The sequence below is a fragment of the Rhinoderma darwinii genome, chromosome 2 (genome assembly GCF_050947455.1).
Source record: "Rhinoderma darwinii isolate aRhiDar2 chromosome 2, aRhiDar2.hap1, whole genome shotgun sequence".
NCBI lineage: Eukaryota > Metazoa > Chordata > Amphibia > Anura > Rhinodermatidae > Rhinoderma > Rhinoderma darwinii.
The window spans coordinates 4,619,420-4,630,032 of record NC_134688.1 but is presented as its reverse complement, the minus strand read 5'-3'; the positions used below and the strand labels follow the sequence as shown (position 1 = coordinate 4,630,032).

Here is a 10,613-nt window from a genome sequence, read left to right as displayed (position 1 = left end):
GCTGCAGGACAACGCCCCCCACCACGCTGCAGGATAACGCCCCCCCCCACCACGCTGCAGGATAACGCCCCCCACCACGCTGCAGGATAACGCCCCCCACCACGCTGCAGGATAACGCCCCCCACCACGCTGCAGGATAACGCCCCCCGCCACACTGCAGGATAACGCCCCCCGCCACGCTGCAGGATAACGCCCCCCGCCACGCTGCAGGATAACGCCCCCGCCACGCTGCAGGATAACGCCCCCCGCCACGCTGCAGGATAACGCCCCCGCCACGCTGCAGGATAACGCCCCAGCCACGCTGCAGGATAACGCCCCCGCCACACTGCAGGATAACGCCCCCGCCACACTGCAGACATTGTCCAGGAATGATGAGGAACATGATAAAGACTTCAAGATGTCGTCTCCTAATTCCCCCTCCCATCAGACACCACACACGTAACTCTCCACTCCTCGTGTCGCTCAGCGTGCGGCAGCGGCTCATATAACGTGCTGACACTTTGTGGCGTAAGGAGCTTGCATGCTGACGGGAGAAGAGGAGCGGAGATATTTTTTGAATTGTCTGATGGGAGTGGAGTCCGGTCGGGGGCCTGTCCCAGGCTTCCACCTTGCTGCGCCCAACAGGGTGACAGAAAGGTTTTATGGCGTAAATTTGTTGGGTTTTGTTGACCCCACCCCCTATTATAAAGGCACGCCCCTTTTTTGCGGACGTGTATTGATGGCGGTGTAAACTTTCGGCCCTTATGTGAGATTTCTACACCAGAAAACGGACAGAGAGAGGTCGATAAATTATCTTCAGAGAGTTGAACTCGCCAAATTCTCCGATCCCTGCAGGCCGCACCTCCGATCCCTGCAGGCCGCACCTCCGATCCCTGCAGGGCCGCACCTCCGATCCCTGCAGGGCCGCACCTCCGATCCCTGCAGGGCCGCACCTCCGATCCCTGCAGGGCCGCACCTCCGATCCCTGCAGGGCCGCACCTCCGATCCCTGCAGGGCCGCACCTCCGATCCCTGCAGGGCCGCACCTCCGATCCCTGCAGGGCCGCACCTCCGATCCCTGCAGGGCCGCACCTCCGATCCCTGCAGGGCCGCACCTCCGATCCCTGCAGGGCCGCACCTCCGATCCCTGCAGGGCCGCACCTCCGATCCCTGCAGGGCCGCACCTCCGATCCCGTTTGTGTGAAATCCACATTAGAGCCTTTCTGTGCTGGAAATAAAGGCCGGATTATCAGATTTTCTGAATTATGAGATGCTGGATTAGAGGACAATCGCTGTATACGGGGCCCAGAGGTGGAGCGCTCCGGTAAATTATATTTTATAGCAGTGATATCACTACTCATCTTGTAATAAGGATATTTTATAGCGGATCAGCCCCCGGGACAATCAGGACAATAGACACCAATTATCAATATAGTGAAGCTGTGCAGAGTATGACCACCGGGGGCGCTGTCTGATCCGGGTCACTATAGAGATTGTGTCACTGGGGATTTACCTTCCTTGCTGACGTCCGTGCCATTTTGTGGATAAATAATCTTCGGTGCCCGCGAGGCTGCAATAAAGCAGAGGCGCTAATGTTACACGTCTACTCCACACACGTCATACACACACAACTATATACTATACACACTATATACTATACACACTATATACTATACACACACTATATACTATACACACACTATATACTATACACACACTATATACTCACTATATACTATACACACTATATACTCACTATATACTATACACACACGATATACTATACACAACTATACTAACACAACTATATACTATACACACTATATACTACATACAACAATATACTTTACACACTATATACTATACACACTATATACTATACACACTATATACTATACACACTATATACTATACACAACTATATACTACATACAACTATATACTATACACACTATATACTATACACACTATATACTATACACACTATATACTATATACAACTATATACTACATACAACTATATACTATACACACTATATACTATACACAACTATATACTACATACAACTATATACTATACACACTATATACTATACACAACTATATACTACATACAACTATATACTATACACACTATATACTATACACAACTATATACTATACACACTCTATATACTACATACAACTATATACTATACACACTATATACTATACACAACTATATACTATACACACTCTATATACTACATACAACTATATACTATACACACTATATACTATACACACTATATACTATACACGCTCTATATACTACATACAACTATATACTACATACAACTATATACTATACACACTATATACTACATACAACTATATACTATACACACTATATACTACATACAACTATATACTATACACACTATATACTACATACAACTATATACTATACACACTATATACTACATACAACTATATACTACATACAACAATATACTATACACGCTCTATATACTACATACAACAATATACTATACACACTATATACTACATACAACTATATACTATACACTATATACTACATACAACTATATACTATACACACTATATACTATACACGCTCTATATACTACATACAACTATATACTATACACACTATATACTACATACAACTATATACTATACACACTCTATATACTACATACAACAATATACTATACACACTATATACTACATACAACTATATACTATACACACTATATACTACATACAACTATATACTATACACACTATATACTATACACACTATATACTACATACAACTATATACTATACACACTATATACTATACACACTATATACTATACACAACTATATACTATACACAACTATATACTATACACAACTATATACTATACACACTCTATATACTACATACAACTATATACTACATACAACTATATACTATACACACTATATACTACATACAACTATATACTATACACACTCTATACTACATACAACAATATACTATACACACTATATACTATACACACTATATACTACATACAACTATATACTACATACAACAATATACTATACACGCTCTATATACTACATACAACAATATACTATACACTACATACAACTATATACTATACACAACTATATACTATACACACTATATACTACATACAACTATATACTATACACACTCTATATACTACATACAACAATATACTATACACACTATATACTACATACAACTATATACTATACACACTATATACTACATACAACTATATACTATACACACTCTATATACTACATACAACAATATACTATACACACTATATACTACATACAACTATATACTATACACACTATATACTATACACACTATATACTATACACAACTATATACTATACACACTCTATATACTACATACAACTATATACTACATACAACTATATACTATACACACTCTATATACTACATACAACAATATACTATACACACTATATACTACATACAACTATATACTATACACACTATATACTATATACTACATACAACTATATACTATACACACTATATACAACTATATACTACACACACTATATACTACATACAACTATATACTATACACACTATATACTATACACACTATATACTACATACAACTATATACTATACACACTCTACACTACATACAATTATATACTATACACACTATATACTACATACAACTATATACTATACACACTCTATATACTATACACACTATATAATACATGCAACTATATACTATACACACGCTATATACTACATAGAGCTATATACTATACACACTCTACTATACACAACTATATACTAAACACAACTATATACTGTACACTATACATAGTGCTATATACTATACAGTATACCATACACAGAACTATATACGCTATATACTATACTATGCATACAACAATATACTACACACAATATACTGTACACACTATACATAGCGCTATTTACCATACATAATATGCTATATGCAACTATATACTATACACATACTATACACAGAGCTTTATACTATACATACACTATACATAGAGCTATATACTATACATACACTATACATAGAGCTATATACTATACACATACTATACATAGAGCTATATACTATACATACACTATACATAGAGCTATATACTATACATACACTATACATAGAGCTATATACTATACATACACTATACATAGAGCTATATACTATACATACACCATACATAGAGCTATATACTATACATAGAGGTATATAACATAAATACACTATTCATAGAACTATATACTATACATACACCATACATAGAACTATATACTATACATACACTATACATAGAGCTATATACTATGCATACACTATACATAGAGCTATATACTATACATATAGCTATATACTATACATACACTATACATAGAGCTATATACTATACATACACTATACATAGAGCTATATACTATACATACACTACATAGAGCTATATACTATACATACACTATTCATAGAGCTATATACTATACATACACTATACATAGAGCTATATACTATACATACACTATACATAGAGCTATATACTATACATACACTATACATAGAGCTATATACTATACATACACTATACATAGAGCTATATACTATACATACACTATACAGAGCTATATACTATAAAATACACTATACATAGAGCTATATACTATACATACACTATACATAGAGCTATATACAATACATAGAGCTATATAATATACATACACTATACATAGAGCTAAATAATATACATACACCATACATAGAGCTATATACTGTACATACACTATACATAGAGCTATATACTATACATACACTATACATAGAGCTATATACTATACATACACTATTCATAGAGCTATATACTATACATACACTATACATAGAGCTATATATTATACATACACTATACATAGAGCTATATACACTATACATACACTATACATAGAGCTATATACTATACATACACTATACATAGAGCTACATACTTTACATACACTATACATAGAGCTACATACTATACATAGAGGTATATAATATACATACACTATACATAGAGCTATATACTATACATACACTATACATAGAGCTATATATTATACATACACTATACATAGAGCTATATACTATACATACACTATACATAGAACTATATACTATACATACACTATACATAGAGCTATATACTATACATACACTATACATAGAGCTATATACTATACATACACTATACATAGAGCTATATATTATACATACACTATACATAGAGCTATATACTATACATACACTATACATAGAGCTATATACTATACATACACTATACATAGAGCTACATACTATACATAGAGGTATACAATATACATACACTATACATAGAGCTAAATAATATACATACACTATACATAGAGCTATATACTATACATACACTATTCATAGAGCTATATACTATACATACACTATACATAGGGCTATATATTATACATACACTATACATAGAGCTATATACTATACATACACTATACATAGAGCTATATACTATACATACACTATACATAGAGCTACATACTATACATAGAGGTATATAATATACATACACTATACATAGAGCTATATACTATACATACACTATACATAGAGCTATATACTATAAAATACACTATACATAGAGCTATATACTATACATACACTATACATAGAGCTATATACTATACATACACTATTCATAGAGCTATATACTATACATACACTATACATAGAGCTATATATTATACATACACTATACATAGAGCTATATACTATACATACACTATACATAGAGCTATATACTATACATACACTATACATAGAGCTATATATTATACATACACTATACATAGAGCTATATACTATACATACACTATACATAGAGCTATATACTATACATACACTATACATAGAGCTACATACTATACATAGAGGTATATAATATACATACACTATACATAGAGCTATATACTATACATACACTATACATAGAGCTATATACTATACATACACTATACATAGAGCTATATACTATAAAATACACTATACATAGAGCTATATACTATACATACACTATACATAGAGCTATATACTATACATACACTATACATAGAGCTATATACTATACATACACTATACATAGAGCTATATACTATACATACACTATACATAGAGCTATATACTATACATACACTATACATAGAGCTATATACTATACTATACATACACTATTCATAGAGCTATATACTATACATACACCATACATAGAACTATATACTATACATACACTATACATAGAGCTATATACTATACATACACTATACATAGAGCTATATACTATACATACACTATACATAGAGCTATATACTATACATACACCATACATAGAGCTATATACTATGCATAGAGGTATATAGCAAAAATACACTATTCATAGAACTATATACTATACATACACCATACATAGAACTATATACTATACATACACTATACATAGAGCTATATACTATACATACACTATACATAGAGCTATATACTATACATACACTATACATAGAACTATATACTATACATACAGGTATATAATATAAATACACTATTCATAGAACTATATACTATACATACACCATACATAGAACTATATACTATACATACACTATACATAGAGCTATATACTATACATACACTATACATAGAGCTATATACTATACTATACATACACTATTCATAGAGCTATATACTATACATACACTATACATAGAACTATATACTATACATACACTATACATAGAGGTATATAATATAAATACACTATTCATAGAACTATATACTATACATACACCATACATAGAACTATATACTATACATACACTATACATAGAGCTATATACTATACATACACTATACATAGAGCTATATACTATACATACACTATACATAGAGCTATATACTATACATACACCATACATAGAGCTATATACTATGCATAGAGGTATATAACAAAAATACACTATTCATAGAACTATATACTATACATACACCATACATAGAACTATATACTATACATACACTATTCATAGAGCTATATACTATACATACACCATACATAGAACTATATACTATACATACACCATACATAGAGCTATATACTATACATACACTATACACTATACATAGAGCTATATACTATATATACACTATACACTATACATAGAGCTATATACTATACATACACCATACATAGAACTATATACTATACATACACCATACATAGAGCTATATACTATACATACACTATACATAGAGCTATATACTATACATACACTATACATAGAGCTATATACTATACATACACTATATATAGAGCTATATACTATACATACACTATACATAGAGCTATATACTATGCATACACTATACATAGAACTATATACTATACATACACTATACATAGAGCTATATACTATACATACACTATACATAGAGCTATATACTATACATACACCATACATAGAACTATATACTATACATACACTATACATAGAGCTATATACTATACATACACTATACATAGAGCTATATACTATACATACACTATACATAGAGCTATATACTATACATACACTATACACTATTCATAGAGCTATATACTATACATACACCATACATAGAACTATATACTATACATACACCATACATAGAGCTATATACTATACATACACTATACATAGAGCTATATACTATACATACACTATACATAGAGCTATATACTATACATACACTATACATAGAGCTATATATTATACATACACTATACATAGAGCTATATACTATACATAGAGCTATATACTATACATACACTATACATAGAGCTATATACTATACATACACTATACATAGAGCTATATACTATACATACACTATACATAGAACTATATACTATACATACACTATACATAGAGCTATATACTATACATAGACTATACATAGAGCTATATACTATACATAGAGCTATATAATATACATACACTATACATAGAGCTATATACTATGCATACACTATACATAGAGCTATATACTATACATACACTATACATAGAGCTATATACTATACATACACTATACATAGAGCTATATACTATACATACACTATACATACATCATACATAGAGCTATAAACTATATACTATACACACAATATACGTGAGATCCCCACGTATTACTAGAGTAACGGCTATCTCTCTCTCTCTCTCATATATATAATTTGCATACATTGGGTGAATCTTACCTGCTGTAACGTTGATGAGACTATAGATCAGAAGAGCAGAGAATATGGACAGGCCGACAACCTTCCCCTGACCTGTAACAACAGAGGGCGACAGTGAGCGGGATCACCCCAAGAACATCAGGACGGGCAGCGCGCTGACCCTGTAAGACCCTCATCTGACACATTTCTAGAAACCCCACATTAAATATCACTTTCCGCTGGAACATAATACAAGGGGCTCATTATTATATGTCAAGTACAGACACAGCTTTTGTGGACTTCTATACTCAGTCACATTCAGAGCTGCATTCACAATTCTGCAGGTTTCCTGTAACTGGTGACGGAGCCGGTGCCCGCGGTTTCCGTTTCTCTCTTTTGGGCACCTTATCAGTCGTTTTGCCGGAAGCAATAGCGTAGTGGACTGCGCTATTGATTCCGCCGATAAAACGGAAACCTACCGGAACGGTGACAAACGGAAACCATTAGCGATGTTTCCGTCCCCATTAAGATCAATGGTGATGCAAATGGAAGCTGTGGTTTACCTTTCACTTTCCGTTGGGAGGTTCCACGACGGAAACCTCAGACGGAACTTCGGAATGGAAAGCGAACGCTGATGTGAAATAGGGTCTGCCGGTTGTAATGAGGCGTCCGCCGTTTTAAAGGCAAAATCTATTTTTCTTGCCAAATATGACGGTATCAGCAGATGTGAACACAGCCTTATAGACACTTCATAGACGCGGCTCATGTTATAGGAACATATAATACCGGACATTCTGGAGCTACAGAATGGAGTGGAGGTTGCAGGTCACCCGACAGCTCATCCAATACTAAGCCCTTTATAATAATGCAGACGTCTCACCTCGTGCTGCACTGAGTGCCATCCTTCCTGCGGGCAGCTGCATGATGAAGAAGAGCTCGTCCGCTCTGTCATTTATACCAGAAACAGGACATGTCACAAGACGGAGGAGTCACCTAAAGATCAGAGACCTCACCCCCTGCACATCCCACCCGATCCCTGCAATAACTGACGGGGAGGTAATGTATCACACATGATAGGATTAGATACACGGCTCAGCAGCCAGTATCACACATGATAGGATTAGACACACAGCTCAGCAGACAGTATGACACATGATAGGATTAGATACACAGCTCAGCAGACAGTATCACACATGATAGGATTAGATATACAGCTCAGCAGGCAGTATCACACATAATAGGATTAGATATACAGCTCAGCAGACAGTATCACACATGATAGGATTAGATACACAGCTCAGCAGACAGTATCACACATGATAGGATTAGATACACAGCTCAGCAGACAGTATCACACATGATAGGATTAGATACACTGCTCAGCAGCCAGTATCACACATGATAGGATTAGATACACAGCTCAGCAGACAGTATCACACATGATAGGATTAGATACACAACTCAGCAGACAGTATCACACATGATAGGATTAGATACACAGCTCAGCAGACAGTATCACACATGATAGGATTAGATACACAGCTCAGCAGACAGTATCACACATGATAGGATTAGATACACAGCTCAGCAGACAGTATCACACATGATAGGATTAGATACAGTGGCTCAGCAGACAGTATCACACATGATAGGATTAGATACAGTGGTTCAGCAGACAGTATCACACATGATGGGATTAGATACAGCGGCTCAGCAGACAGTATCACACATGATAGGATTAGATATACAGCTCAGCAGACAGTATCACACATGTTAGGATTAGATACACAGCTCAGCAGACATTATCACACATGATAGGATTAGATACACATCTCAGCAGACAGTATCACACATGACAGGATTAGATACACAGCTCAGCAGACGGTATCACACATGATAGGATTAGATACACAACTCAGCAGACAGTATCACACATGGTAGGATTAAATACACAGCTCAGCAGACAGTATCACACATGATAGGATTAGATATACAGCTCAGCAGACAGTATCACACATGATAGGATTAGATACACTGCTCAGCAGACAGTATCACACATGATAGGATTAGATATACAGCTCAGCAGACAGTATCACACATGATAGGATTAGATACACAACTCAGCAGACAGTATCACACATGATAGGATTAGATACACAGCTCAGCAGACAGTATCACACATGATGGGATTAGATACACAGCTCAGCAGACAGTATCACACATGATAGGATTAGATATACAGCTCAGCAGACAGTATCACACATGACAGGATTAGATACACGGCTC

The 10,613-nt window shown here is 34.9% G+C and overlaps 1 long non-coding RNA gene across 1 annotated transcript; it reads right to left on the bottom strand.

Annotated features, from left to right (window-relative positions):
- Positions 1-1,480: 1,480 nt before the first annotated feature.
- On the bottom strand, positions 1,481-9,304 carry LOC142740360 (uncharacterized). Its single transcript, XR_012880624.1, has 3 exons — positions 9,208-9,304; positions 8,370-8,441; positions 1,481-1,548 (listed from the first exon to the last, which is right to left on the bottom strand). It is a non-coding gene; the product is annotated as an uncharacterized LOC142740360 (long non-coding RNA).
- Positions 9,305-10,613: the final 1,309 nt, after the last annotated feature.